The sequence below is a fragment of the Parambassis ranga genome, chromosome 5, assembly GCF_900634625.1.
Source record: "Parambassis ranga chromosome 5, fParRan2.1, whole genome shotgun sequence".
NCBI lineage: Eukaryota > Metazoa > Chordata > Actinopteri > Ambassidae > Parambassis > Parambassis ranga.
Genome location: NC_041026.1, coordinates 30,690,124 through 30,705,821, shown reverse-complemented (window position 1 = coordinate 30,705,821; position 15,698 = coordinate 30,690,124). Strand labels below are relative to the sequence as shown.

At 39.3% G+C, this 15,698-nt stretch overlaps 1 protein-coding gene across 2 annotated transcripts in view; it reads left to right on the top strand.

Moving 5' to 3' along the window:
- Nucleotides 1–3,075: 3,075 nt before the first annotated feature.
- Nucleotides 3,076–15,698, top strand: part of fhit (fragile histidine triad diadenosine triphosphatase) — a 375,109-nt gene continuing 362,486 nt past the window's right edge. For both annotated transcript variants that reach the window (XM_028406950.1, XM_028406949.1), the window contains exons 1-2: nt 3,076–3,206; nt 6,503–6,562. The gene's annotated coding sequence lies outside the window, so the exon portion shown is untranslated. The remainder of the gene's footprint in view (nt 3,207–6,502; nt 6,563–15,698) is intronic.

Below are 15,698 nucleotides of genomic sequence, written 5' to 3'. Positions count from 1 at the left end.
CTTCTGTCCTGACCTTGACATCCTTGGTTGAGAGCTGACTGGAGATTCTGGGCTGACTGGAGGAGTGTTTAATCTTTCAAGTACCTTTTTCCTGGTATTAAACCTCCCTCCACTTTTATGTTGGGCACGCTGCTCTCTCACACTGCGATCTTTTTACCTTTATTTATTCTCTGTTTTTACAACTTTCCTCCATTCAAGTACTGCTGGCTCCTTTGTTTATCATGCCTGGCATGGTACCCTCTCTGCCTTTCAGTAGCGCTCAGTGGTGTGTAAAAACTGTAGTAATCAGTTAAATAATGTTTAAATGTCTACTGTAAGTACCGTATTTTCACGACCATAAGGCGCACCGCATTATAAGGCGCAGTGTCAGTTACACGGTCTATTTCTGTCCTCAGCGCATACACAAGGCGCACCGTACTATAAGGCGCAGGTTACGCTAAAACATACCAGTACGTAAATTCAGTAAAAACCGGCTGGATATCAGCGAGGAGCCTCTCTCTGAACGGTGGCAGCAACAGAGAAACAGCGTGTGTGTTTCTATGGGCAGAGCAGTGGCTGCTGCTGAATGCCTGTTGTGATTCCAACTTTATCTTTACACTTTATTAACAAATAAAGACTGTCATCAGATATAAATTGCACCACAGTGATTCCTAATTCATTATCGCTGCCTCCCAGTCTTGGTAAAGCTGTGCTCGCCGTCTGCCATCCATCGCTCCCACAGCTTAGCTTTAAATGCCCTGTTTACTCCGATATCCAGTGGTTGAAGTTCTTTGGTAAACTAAACATGAACATTAAAAAGATTTGAGTTCATGTTCAGATAATAATCCAAGTAGTAATTGCAAAACTAACATACTTATATTACTTGATGGCTATAATAGAGAAAAAAATGGCAGTTTATATTCAGAAAAATATGGTAATACATTTGAAACAATACTTTATTTATTTATTTGTTTTTTTCTGTTTCTGAGTGAACTTTAGGAGGTGCCTAAAGTTAATGTAGTGGCAAGTAAGAGGGTTAAAAATAAATGTTAATGTTTTGTCTTTTTTCAGCAGTAGATGCTGGCTGTGGAATGTAATGTTAGCATCAAGGACAGGTATATAACTAATTATATTAAAACACACAGAAAACTTTGAATTAAGTCTTATTCTGATAATATGACTTTGATTGTGTGGGTGGCATATTGGAAAAATATGAAGCCCTCAGACCTTTGGTCTGCCCATGAACTTCCTTTGTGTCAGGTGAATCACTGTTTTTCCTTTTCTTCTGCCATGTTTAATATGTTTTGGTGTTGTGCATGTGTTGTGGTGCACAAGTTATTATTATTTAAAATATGTTAATGACAAAACTAATTGTTTTAACAATTACAAGAGACACAGCAGAATCATACAAAAGAAAAAAAATTCTAACTTATTTTAATGGTTATATTTGACATGCAAGTTTGTTATCAAGAAGGTGGGACAAGAGAAAACTGGCATTGATTTACTAGCCTACCTTGTGGTACTACTGCTAACTCCAGTCTCTACAACACAATACATTGAGGTGTGAGGCATATTGACATCTTTGTACTACACCTTTAAGAAAAATCAGATGCACCTGTCTGACTGCAGCAGCAAGCTGTATATGCACTCTAAATATCCAAAATTGTAAATAATCTATAACACATTAGTATGTACTGTGTGTATATACGAATACATTTTTAGTATTATGCTAACGTTTAGGGACAACACCACCAATATATGTAACTGCTGGTGGGAACAAATGCAAAAATGTTGCCTCAAAAGCTTCAGTTGTGTCACAGTCTCTCACTAGATCAGAATCATAAAAAAGTGCTGCTTGACAGATTTGACTGGAAGTACTATGTTGTCTTTCAGCAGCAACTCCAGTTGCTCCTATTCAGGCAGCAAATTATATTGTATTGATGCAGGAGCAAATATCATGTTTTTACACCCAAAACAATTAAGCCCATGCCTCTTTGGTATCACCTGCCCTAGCTTTAGGTACCCAGAGCAGCCCTGTATGTGTTCCATGCCACTATAAGCTGTCCATCCAACATTTGACTTATTGTATGTGCTAACATGTTCCCAGCTGTCCTATAGCTTCCACATCATCTAGTTTTATAGCCTACTTTTGTTGAACTTTGGATTTTGCCTCAGTCTGTTCCCTTTGCTCCTGTTTTCCTGCCTCACTCTTGTAATCTTGTACCAACCTGTTGTAGCCTGAGTATAAAGCTAGCTTTTTTTTGTTGGTGTGTCTCATGTGTCTTGTAGCTTTTAAATTAAAACTGATGCTCTGCAGATGTAAAAATGTAGTTTTATTTTCATTTTATTTATTTGCACACATCACCATTTGATGTGGTAATGGGAACGGGGTGACTTATAATTAAAAATAGGCTATTAAAAAGTGCCTTGACAATGCTTTGACAATCATTTTGGCCTTGCAGTAAATATTGTTTCTCATTTTTCATTTACTCAATTTATTTTGTAGGAAACTCTGGTGAACATATCATGTTTTTTTCTGTCCCCACCCACATTTCTAAATTCTCTTGCATTGCTGATTATTTGATTTTTGACTCAAATATTATGCTCCTCTCAATGTGAAATACAGAATACCCCAGGGGGATCAATAAACTCTCAAGAATTTTATTCGTCAAAATATTAAGCATTCTAACTGGAGATAACTTTTTTTCTGTTTTAAGTGTGAAAATAGTTGTCTTGTTTTTTTTTCCTCATTCTTACCATGTTATTTTTTCCTGTAAAAATGTGCACGGACTGCATTAAACGCACCATAACTGCTGTGCTCTTCCACTCTGGTACTTGTAGTTCTTCAAATGTTTGACACTCAGAGTTTCCGGTCTGAAACTGATACAATAAACTACACTTCCCACAAATAAACTTTTCGGTGCGCCTTACACAGACGAAGTATATGCAGCAGTTTTTATTATTCAAACGCCCTGCTGAAAGCATTCTTTGCGTTCATTTTAACCTTTCGTTGATATTTTGATAAATTACAATAAAACATGTCCGTGGTGTAGTAGTGACAGAGTAGCACGCATGCGCACTCTTGTGCTCTGCTTACACGTTTTAAGTCCCAATACATCCGCGAGCAAGTTAGTCCCTTTAAACTAGCCAGTCGTGTTGACTGCATGTTCCGTGCGGCAAAGCTGTCAGTGTTCTGTGAAAGGGCGACGACACTGTTTCACACTCAGGTACTAACTGTGTCCATGTAATGCTTTAAAATACGTATGTCCTCAGCTATATACCGGCAGCTTCAGGGAAAGTTAATAGCTGCTGTGCTTCTGCAGCGACCTGCTCTATGGTGTGCAGGTTTAAAATGTGTAAACAGACGCGTGGAGACTACAATACTGTTATCAAGCTGGGCCGGGATCAGCAGATCATGGTCTAATTCAGAGGGCATTGCTGACACCACCACTTTTACCCTCGTTTGCTAGTCAAACACTGCGTTTCGAGCGGATGTTCATTTATCCTTTACACAAACGACATAGCACAGCTTTAAAAAATTTCAGACGGAGTTTGGTTGGACAGTATACTATCACGTGATTTTGGGATTGCAGGGTGCTCAAAACTGCAGACGTTATGTAACATTATGGTGTTGTGTAAATTACAAAAGAAAAAACAGAAATATAGCCAGCTTACATCTGTTTGTTCCCTGAAAGGACCATAATGCATGATGCCTAATGTGATACTAATGTTGAGTATTTTATGATTGCATGTTCTAAGTATTTGAACCCCATTTATAGGTGTCTATAGACACTCTACACAATGAAAGTGGATGCATTAGGCTACATTACTAATGGTGCATGCTGTACTTCCTGTCCCCTTAGTAAAAGAGCCAGAACAATACAATGTGATGTAATTGTTAGAGGCAGAAGTAAACATCTGAACTTTTTATGCATCTGTATATGCATGCTGTATTTTTAGTTTCTTTTGCTAAAAGGATATATTTACATGGCAACAAGCTGCTGTCAGAAGCTGAATCTCTTTACTGTGCTGCTAAAACGAAGGAATTTTTCTCTGTATTTGTTCATCTAAAAATGCAATACAGTTTGAAATTGTGTGGCTTGTGAGAAATAGGTCCACTGTTCAGTTTGGTAATGATTTTGTTTTTTATAACCCATAGGTTATAATATAGGCTTGTTTTATTTTTGTCTCTTCCTTTCTATGTGATTAAGATGGAATAATTTAGCATTTAAATTGTAATTTTATAGTACAGTTATGCTAGGTGTATTGAGTTTAGGATTCACCATGGACTACAGTATAATGGACGCTGTAGCTATGAGGCCTTTTTTACACTGTTTGAATGTGGATAGGTCAGTACACAGTATTGTCATTATTATGCCCAGTATGACTTTTGATCATTTTGCACCTTTAATAACTGCTGTGTATTTGGGGGTGGAAACAATGGCAAAACAATGAGTCACTTTTCCTGGTGGATGTGCGAGGCAGCTCTGTAGGCCTCTGCTACATAGTAGAAACTCACATAACACATGGTCTCATGTCAAAGATCTGCATTCACTGACAAGCTTGTGCTGTAAAACAGAAAGGGATTTATTTAAATCCTCCTTTAAATCACATTCTTCCATCTTAACTGACTTTGTCGTTGTCGTCATTGTTGTTGCATCATAGCACATCAGGCTGTGAAGACCTTTGGGTTTATAATCTTGCAGTTCCTCTACCAAAGAAGCAGCTTGAGTGAGGGAACTGTTTTTGGTGTGTGTACCTTTAAACGTTACAGGTTTCAAGGTAGCATGTAGTATTACCCAGTTGCACCTGTAAGATATCTTAAGACAAGCTAAATATGTTAAACAAGGTTTAGCATTAGCAATACAATGCTGTTAAGCCAGGCTGGTGCACGGCTAGAGTACGCACAGGGATGATGGAATGGTATTAGTCTCAGACACCGACCAGCATTACCAACCCTGGCTACAAATTAGACTTGTTCCATGTGGGTGTTGGACTTCTCCGGGGCTACATCCTGTCTCCAATCCTGTTTGTGATTTTCATGGACAAGGTTTCTAGGTGTAGCCGTAGGGAGGAAGCAGGCTGGCATGGTGAATGGGAGGTCATGTGTATGCTTTTTGCAGACAATGTCTTCCTGGTACCATCAGGGGAGAGCTTACAACACCCACTTGGACAGTTTACAGCTAAGTGTGAAATGGCTGGAATGAGGATCAGCTCTTCTACATTTAAGGCCATGGCTCTCTGATGGAAAGGCATGGCTTGCTCGCTCCAGGTGAAGAGGGATAGTCTTTCCCAGGTAGAGGAGTTGAAATGTCTTGCAGTCTTGTTCACAAGTAATGGGAAAAGGGCCAGGGCCAGAAGGTGAAGTTCTCAATTTACTGATTATGAGATTTGTCTGTTGGTTCTGTGGCCAGGCTTACTCTGTGAGATCAGGTGAAAAGACTTTTAGAAGTTTTACTCTTAGATTAAGATGAGCCTGGTTTGGATGCCCTTGGGCACCTTCTTCTAGAGGTGTACCTAGCATGGCTAGGGCTGGAGGCCCTGTGGAACCTGCTGCAAGGAGGTAATATTGCTTTAGTGTGTGGGTAATATATATATATATATATATACACACACACACACACACACATATATATACACATACTTTGAGCAGGCCTGATTGTAAAGTCTGACGGCAGCAGGTAGGAGTAATGTGAACCCCCTTCACTTACATGGCAATAAACACGATTCTGATTCTGATTCTGATTTGCAGGGGGAAAATGTGTATTACCTGGACTGTCAGCCATAGTGGGGATAAATGCTGATTGTTGGTTGTTGTTGCTGCGTTTATCTGTGCATGTCATGGACAACAAATAAAAAAGATAAATGTAACAAATAAAAATTTAAGCAACTTTAATTCTTCTAAATCCTTAATGAACCCCAAGCTATTCTTTTTAATAATTGTCCACCCAGTGTCAATAAAAGGTCCTAGGAACAGCACAATCATGACTAGAAGTATTTGTGTGTATGCAGTTTAACATGTTGAGCTGAAAAATCTCTGAATAATAAAAATGAAATTTCTCACTTTATTATATTTTACATAATTGTAAATACAGCATATTTTTTCTAAGGAGTATAAACAAGATTTAATGGGCATAAATCTGCATTTGTGTGTATTTATTTTGTGACCAAGCCTATGATTGAGCCTTTAAACAAATGGGTCGGCATTTGGCTGTTCGTGTTGGTGTCTCTAGTCCTTCCTACTATATGAAAATGGATGCAGTAGTTGCAGTAGGTGTCAAGATTCTTGGTTGTATTCAACCATCTGTGTAAGCGTGCATGTGTGTGTCTGTGTTCTTGCATACTGCTTGGGGTCAGAGAAGCTGCCAAATGATTTTCACCGCAGGGTTGGGAGGGCAATGTCAAGGTGTGGAAAACGGGGATTGGCTAGACCTCAAGCTGAATATCAATTCTCTGTTTCTCCCCCTCTGTGGTTTTCACATTTACATCAAAAATCATGTCCATCCACTTTCTCTTCCCACAGGCAACCAGAGCAGCCTGTACACTCTCAAGCAGACCACTTGCAGCACTGACTAGTTCTCAGGTAAGAAATGCTCACACTATGAGCATGGTATTCTGTCTTATACATTTGATACTGCAGGAGTAAAATTAAAGTGTCTATAAATGGGTTAAAACTGTTTTCCCTTGTTGCATTTGTTTTTTTTTTTAACATAGTTAATGGAGAACTTTTAGTCACTGCAGCATTACCACTCATATAATATGAGTTGCTTTAAAAAATGGTTCGCAGTAATGCCATGTGTGCACAGTTTGTCACCAATACATGAAAAAGCATAAGCAGAGGTCTTGTTGGAGTTTGAGTGTTCATCTTCTCACTGATGAATTAATTCAATTCAGCTGTGGTGCAAACATATCCATGTGAAGAGCTGTGTAGAAGCAAATAGCTCATTCATCAATATTTGTAAGTACACTGTAAAGAGCGTGAGCCATGGTTACTTAAAAAAATGATGGCAACAAAGTGACACGTAATATAATTGAGTAGATTTTAATTGTGTAAAAATTGATTAAAATATGCTGAACTGCTCAATTAAATGGAAACAAAAAATTGAGTTGATATTAATTAAAACAATGCTTAAAATGTGTTAGATTTAGTCATAGCATGTGAAATCATGAGTTAATACAACTCATCTAGTTGGTACAAATCAGTCTTGTGGCAAAAATCAGTTAATTTTGACAAGAATCTCAGCAAATTCAATTAATATTTACTACATGTTTGTATTTAGATATACTGCATTTTTAAGGTAAATTGATTAAATATTATTTATGATATTTAGTTTGCACTACAGGACTTTAAATCTACCCAAAATTATTATTGTCACTTTGTTGCCATAATTTTGTTGTGTATAATCTACACAAATACTATGTGTAACAAACAACCATACATAAAAGATGTTAAAATTGTATTTTTCTTGACATAAATTGCTTTTACATAAATTGTGTTCACTTTTGGGTACAGCCTGGAATAGTCCAAGTCAGGGAGCAGTTTCTGAAAAACTTGATAGTATACCTGAACTCCTTGGAAAGGGAAAGGGAAAGGTCCACTACATAAGCCTCACACCTCCTAGCACATCACTGAAACCATCAATCTTTGTATTGTAGATTTTCATCCTTTGGTAGCAAGATCTTGAGACACACCATCTCTGTCATCATCCTGAAACAAACCAAACATAGTGTATTTCAGACTCAACAGCTAAGACATATGGTCCTCAACCAGCAAAACCTAATCAGTTATTCTTGAGTCCCAAGTCAAAGTTTGACCTGAAAGTACTCTTACTTAGCTTTAAATGAATTGAAGACATGCCAGGTGGGACTAGAAGCTATAGCAGAGAAATTAGCATGTGCTTACATCATACTCTTTGAAAAGCTGCTCTGTGGCTTCTCCCATGTGCACTATCCAGCAGCCAATGACAGCCTCCCTTGTCATGTCGATGCTCTGAGTTTGAGGAGCCTGAAACAACAAAAATATACATTTTCGATTACCACTCACTAAACATTCTTATTTCTTAATAATCCAAATCAATGCTGTTCTTATGCAAGCTGGTCAAATAGGTTAAAAAGGTTATACAGTCCTATTGTCACTATTACGAGGTTACTTACAAAATGCTGACTTTTAAGAAAAAAGGACACATCAGATACCTTCATTGATTTTTGTGTAAGGGATATCAGACTTTCATCTAACAAGTTGTACTGTTTTCAAGACCAAGTACCTTAGATCACTGTTAAACAACCAGACAGGGAAGCCAGAGACAGGAAGCTGGAAGTGTATTCATCTAGCTTTGACATGAACTTTGGTTCCAGGAGCACCTTGGTGATTCTGTGAAACTAGTCCTGAAGCTGAAAGACAACAAAATGAAAATAACACACTAAGACCAAAATAATACAAGTAGACTTACAGTTTTACATTTTTAAAAGGAAAACATTTTGATCTGTCTTTTTAGTATGACCATTATGGAAGCCCATATGGTCTTACACTTTCAAGCACTATTGAACATGAATCCTGTTAAACGGCTGACCGAGCCGAGAAGCGAACCAGTGGGGACATGCATGCTGTTAACCTGCGTAGACAAATAGGTTCAGTTTGTTGGTATTGGCATAAACGTGAATAAAGTAGGTACCTTGTACAGCAAAACAGCCACCTGCTGCATGAACTGGCTAAGAAACGTTTTGTTCTACATCAATAAAGTGGTCTTACCTGTCGAAAGCTGGATGACTGCAGCTCTTGCAAATTGAGGATGGCCGCGTGGGCGGAACCAGGGTGGAAGTTAAAGTGACTGAAACCAAATAGCTCCCTATGATTAAAATCCATCAATTTTCTGCATCTTTTGCATTCCTGATCAAATCTAATTAACCTCTACTCGGTGTATCAGAGCTCGATCAAAACCTGAGTAGAATAAATTAATAATAAATTAATTAATTAATAAAGCATACAAATGTATGCTTTTTTATTATGCATAGGTTATTAATAGTTATTTATTAAATACTACGCAATCCTAATCCCCCCTTTTACAGTGCTTCACATTCAAGCCTCACCAATTCAGCAAGTGACTAATTCTGCCCCCATTTATTTTGGAGTAGCACAAGGCACCACGTCTTGTAGCTCTGGAACAGGAGAGGGACAGTAAGGGTTCTTTTACATCTACAGGCTTTAAAAATTTTCAATGAAACTTTAGTTAGTTGAATAAAAAGCAATTAAAATTATGGGAAATTCAATGAGCTTACAAACTTATCAAGTCATCTAGACAGAGCAAAGCAGCAAAGGTCCTTTTTGGCCTGAGGCCTGTTTTTACAGGTGCTAGCACACTGGTTCACAGGTGGATACATTTTAAAGTGAAGCATCAAAAGCAATGTTCTGTTTAACTGAAGACAAAACCACAAAAGTTCCCATGTACTTTTGAAAAGTTAGACACTGTCATCAATCAATCTGTGTCCCCAGTCACAAATTGTGTGTGCTCACTTGCTTGAATAGCAAGTGTGGATGAGCTTTTGGATCATTCAGTAATAAAGAGTGTAGCTTAAAAGAGAACATTTTTGGAGTAAACAGTAACATGCTTATTTTTGATGCCCTTCAGCTAAGTCTATCCTTTTAGCATTGCTGGGTGGCAGCTCACATCTCTTGGTACAAGCTTAGTGTACATCATTGTCAGTTCCTGCTGAATAGGGGAGAAAAAGAAGGCACCACTGCCTGTCTGCATATCCCAACAGAGTATCTTCAGACATCCTCGCTCAGTGCTTTGTCTTATTAATCCATCTCTTAGAACTGTTGAATACACAGTTCTACTATCATTTGTTTCTGTATTGACAACAGATTATGTTAGAGTGAGTAAAAATGATTGTACATGATTGTAATAAAGACATGTTTTGCATGCAGTAAAATAATTTACATTTACAGTTTTTTTAAATAGCTTAGTGTTAATAAATGAGAACACTTGATATGTTGTACCCAGTATTTAGGTCCTGTAGGTTCAGAGAATTGCATGGGCAAAAAAAGGGCTCCAATTACTGAACATAGTTTGGGACATTGGCATGATAGCATTTTGCTAATTGGATCTGGACAAGCACATTTGGCATTCTGCAACACTCAGGCTTACATTCCAGCAGTATGCTATGGAGAGGAATGCTCCGACGAGACCATGTTTATGTCTGCTATAAAGTTGGCCCAGTGGCCATGTTGTGTAGTTTGTATTCCTTTCATGAGGGTCTCTCAACCACAGAGGCTTGATTTCAATACAATAGATTAAAATAAGCGTTACCACATATATCGTCATGCTTGAGAGGTTTTGTCACACAATAAGTTTCTTGTTTTTTTGTGTGTCCATTTCTGTGAGAAATGTAGAATGGGTTTGTTAATATAATCTACGGTGATATACTTCTTTGATGCTAGAGATATGAGACTAAGAGCTATTTCAACTGGCACAATGCCTTCAGTGGGCAATGTCAGGAGGGTAACCACTGCCACTTTCTAGAGCTGCTCTGACAGGACTCATGTATTTCTTTTGTTCTGAGGTTGAAAGCTTCTGATCTAATCTGTTGCACTATAAATCGACAAAAATAGGGAATTGTAAAATTTCTAACAAAGCCTACCAGTCCATTGACAATTTTTTTATAGAGCTGTTCAAAAAATCCAGCAACTTCAAAACACATAATATAATTTCTAAGTGCCTCTAAATCCTTCACATAGCCACAGGACCTAACATCGTCTGTTTTACACTAAATGGCTTTGAAGAAACAGGATTAGGTACCAAATACACAGTACATAAATTTGATGCACATAAATTGGATTTTTCTGGCATAAGATTATGACCACCTGTTTTAAATTATGTTGGTCCCCCATTTTGCTGCTAAAAAAGCTCTGAAAAAAGCTTTTGTTGGGCCCGTTGTACATGTGCATTTTTCTGGATTTGTTTTTTATTGTTCTGTCTCCCACTGTTAAATAAACCTACCATTGTATATATATATATATATATATATTATAGTTAGTGGGTAAACAAAATCAGCAGATGCTAAATTATTTTTATTTAAAATAGACTCCAGATCTATTTCATTATTGCATCTTGCTTCAGAATGCAGCACTTTTTTCAGTGTATTTTTTCATTCATGAAGAGAAGTATTAAGATGGAAAAATATAGGCCAGTGGTTCTAAAACCTAATTCATAGAACAAATTAGGGGCAAATCACTCTCTACTAGTCTTCATTCATTTCCTGAGACAGACAAAACACTACTTGACATTTGTTATTTTTTTTGTTTTTCCATATAATGGCAGACTTTTTATATGTAACCACTTGCTATTCATGTTGATGATATATTTGTGTGTAAGCACAACCCACTGGTGAGTCTTGGTACACTAAACAAAAACCACAAACATTAGGCACAGTAAATGCTAATTCCATATCTGGAGGCCATAATAGCCTATCATTTATGCATTTATTAGACTCGGTACTTCTACTTAGCCACAATAAAAAACACTGCTAATGAGATCATTGGGAGATAAACATGGTTCTCAAAGTGTCACTCTAGTAACTATGGCTGCCTGGTGTGGATACACTCATTTGTATAAATGTTCTCCATGTATGATGTCTCAATCTGATTTGTGCCTGCTACACCACCCCAAGTCTGGGAAAGTATAAGCTCCTGAAAACCTCTGCTAGTTTGGGGGGTTGTTGTCTCAGGCTTCCAAATACTTGTTGACCCTGGAAAATTGCATATTGCATGAGAGTACTTATGTCAGGAATCTTTTGAGAATCAAACTTCCTGTAAGGATTTAACAGAAAGATAGTGACGATAGTTTGTTCTAACATTTGTAAGAAATTGAAAAGTATATAGAATGTTATGGCCAGGGCGCTGTGCCTGCTCTCAGCCTGAATACTTCCCTCTGACAGTCCATCAGTCATTAGACAAAAGCTGGGATCCAGGTCACTCGGTATCCAGAACCATGCTGCTTTGAGTGGAGTTGTGCTGGAATAGTTCCAGGAGCGTCCTCATGCATCTGTCAAACATGTCAAAATGTCAGAAACTTTAAAGCAACACTCTAGTCAGTAGGATTCAATACTTACTTGACCAAAAACATCTCAATGTCAGCCATGATAAGATAATTTGTAATTCTTTAAAAAAGTCCTTAAGCCAAAGACAAACAGTTAGTGTTGTGTATGTTGTTAGAAATGTGAAAGGTTTTAAATGGGGATGGAAAATTAATATATATCAAACAAACCATGCAAGTAGTCAAAGTTTTGCTTACTGCCATCATAATTTGGGGCTGCATTGGTAAGTGCTGTGCCTGACAAAGACATTCTATTTGGTACTGAGCTAGATGAATAAACCTTGATTTGACTTGCAGGCACATGCATATATGTATGTCACAGAAATGCATTGTAATGCTTTCGTGCCAAGAGGTCTGTTGAAGAGCACTTAATGTTATAACATAATTCTACCAAGCAGCAGCTGGTTGCTCCTAATTTGATTTTCCTTCAAGCCAAAGGAGAGATGTTTTCATTTTTGATTTATCCATAAATAGAGGCAACTGGACTCAAGGAGGTGGCGAAACGTCTTCAAAAAACAATCCTTGAGTCCAGTTGCCTCGATTTAAACTCTTGGAAATGACTATGACCTGGATGAATGAGAGCATCCACAGATTTATCCATAAATTAAAGCTGCAAGCAGCATTGCGGGCCCTCGCGCACCTTGCGATCCGCGGGGCCATCGCTGTCTCCTCTCCTATGCTCTCGTCTCCTATTTTCTCCTGTCCTATGCTCTCCTGTCCTCTCATATTCAAAGATGTAGAACAAAAACATGTTTAAAAGACAAATTTCCTGCTGCCAGTAGGTGGCACTATGACCGTGTCATCATATTAGCATATATATCTGTTCAGACTCGGGTCCATAGCAGTACTGTAAGATTTTGTCCACATTGCATAAAGTATGTTGGTGGTATGGCAGAAAATACAGTGTTTCTTTGTAATGGCGAATGTTCAACTTTGAGGCCACGCCCCCGCCACACGGTAATACGCTTGAAAGAGTTTTGGAATGCGTCTATTCCCTATGGTGTCCTGAGTGGACACGGTGAATTTCAGCTCAATTGGATGAAGTATGCGAGGCATGAAAAGTTTTGTAGCAGGGTCACAGATTGCCAAAAATGAACAGAAATTTTAAAATCGCGGACTTCCTGTTGGGTTTGGAGGGGGGGGGGTCCAAGAGACTTTTTTGTGCATCTTGGGGTGATACACAGGTGTGCCAATTTTCATAATCCTGTGTCAAACCGACCAGAGGGGCTACGCGTTGGGGGCGCTATAGAGCCAATTTTCTATGTGCGTTTCAAAAGTCAGCAAATTTCAAAATTTTTCGGGCGAATGAATTTTTCTACCAAGTTTGGTGAGTTTTTGGGCATGTTAAGGCCTCCAAAAATGCGATCTCGGAGGGGGAAAAAAAAAAAAAAAAAAAAAAAAAAATTAAAGCTGCAAGCAGCATTGCGGGCCCTCGCGCACCTTGCGATCCGCGGGGTCAGCGCAGTCTTCTCTCCTATGCTCTTGTCTTCTATACTCTCCTGTCCTATGCTCTCTTTTCGTCTCATTTGCAGAGCTGTACAACAAACACATGTTTACAACCAAACTTTCCTACTACCAGTAGGTGGCGCTATGACCGTATCATCCTATTAGCATATATGTTTGTTCAGACTCAGGTCCATAGCAGTACTGTAAGATTTTGTCCACATGGCATGAAGTATATGGGTAGTACTGCATAAAACACAGCGAGTTCCTTTGTAATGGCGAATGGTCAACTTTGAGGCCACTCCCCCACCACACAGTAATACTTTTGAAAGAGTTTTGGAATGCGTCTATTCCCTATGGTGTCCTGAGTGGACACAGTGAATTTCAGCTCAATTGCATGAAGTATGTGAGGCGTGAAAAGTTTTGAAGCAGGGTCACAAATAGGCACAAAATGGCCACAAAAGTCAAAATGGCGGACTTCCTGTTGGGTTTGGAGGGGGGTCCAAGAGACTTTTTTGTGCGTCTTGGGGTGATACACATCTGTGCTACTTTTCACGATCCTGTGTCAAAGTGGCCAGAGGGGCTAGGCGTTAGGGCAACAAATACAGGCAGTTCCTTTGTAATGGCGAATGGTCAACTTCGAGGCCACGCCCCCACCACACCGTAATACTTTTGTAAGGGTTTTGGAATGCGTCTATTCTGTATCGTGTCCTGAGTGGACACAGTGATTTTCAGCTTGATTGGATGAAGTATGCGAGGCGTGAAAAGTTTTGTAGCAGGGTCACAAATCGCCACAAATTAACAGACATTTCAAAATGGCGGACTTCCTGTTGGGTTTGGAGGGGGGGTCCAAGAGACTTTTTTGTGCATCGTGGGGTGATAAACATGTGTGCCAATTTTCGTGACCCTACTCAAAACAGGCCACAGGGGCTGGCAGAAAAACCTATGAAAACACAACATTTTGTGTAGCCAGTAGGTGGCGCTCTGTCAAAGCCTCAATATTGTTGTGTAGATGTGTTTAGGGTCAGACTCTGATCATACATGTGACATTTGGTACAGATCGGACAGAAAACGAAGAAGTTATAGAGACTTTCTGTGTCCTCAGAAATGGTCAAACTTTGAGGCCACGCCCCGGCCACACCGTCAGACTTTTGTAAGAGTTTTGGAATGCGTCTATTCCCTATGGTGTCCTGAGTGGACACGACGAATTTCAGCTCAATTGTGTCTTGAGGTGATACATATGTGTGCCAATTTTCATAATCCTGTGTCAAACTGGCCAGAGGGGCTACGCGTTGGGGGCGCTATAGAGTCATTTTCCTATGTGCGTTTCAAATGTCAGCAAATTTCAAAATTTTTTGGGCGAATGAATTTTTCTACCAAGTTTGGTGAGTTTTTGGGCATGTTAAGGCCCCCAAAAATGCGATCTAAGGGGGGGAAAGAAAAAAAAAAATAATAATCCTAAGGGTTTCAATAGGGCTCTTGCACCATTCGGTGCTCGGGCCCTAATTAAAGCTGCAAGCAGCATTGCGGGCCCTCGCGCACCTTGCGATCCGCGGGGCTATCGCTGTCTTCTCTCCTATGCTCTTGTCTCCCATACTCTCCTGTGCTATGCCCTCCTCTCCTCTCATTTGCAGAGATGTACAACAAACACATGTTTACAACCACACTTTCCTGCTACCAGTAGGTGGCGCTATGACCGTATCATCCTATTAGCATATATATCTGTTCAGACCCGGGTCCATGGCAGTACTGTAAGATTTTGTCCACATTGCATAAAGTATATGGGTAGTACTGCATAAAACACAGCGAGTTCCTTTGTAATGGCGAACGGTCAACTTTGAGGCCACTCCCCTGCCACACGGTAATACTTTTGAAAGAGTTTTGGAATGCGTCTATTCCCTATGGTGTCCTGAGTGGACACAGTGAATTTCAGCTCAATTGCATGAAGTTTGTGATGCGTGAAAAGTTTTGAAGCAGGGTCACAAATAGGCAAAAAATGGCCACAAAAGTCAAAATGGCGGACTTCCTGTTGGGTTTGGAGGGGGGGTCCAGGAGACTTTTTTGTGCGTCTTGGGGTGATACACATGTGTGCCAATTTTCATGATCCTGTGTCAAACTGGCCAGCGGGGCTATGCGTTAGGGCAAAACATACAGGGAGTTCATTTGTAATGGCGAATGGTCAAC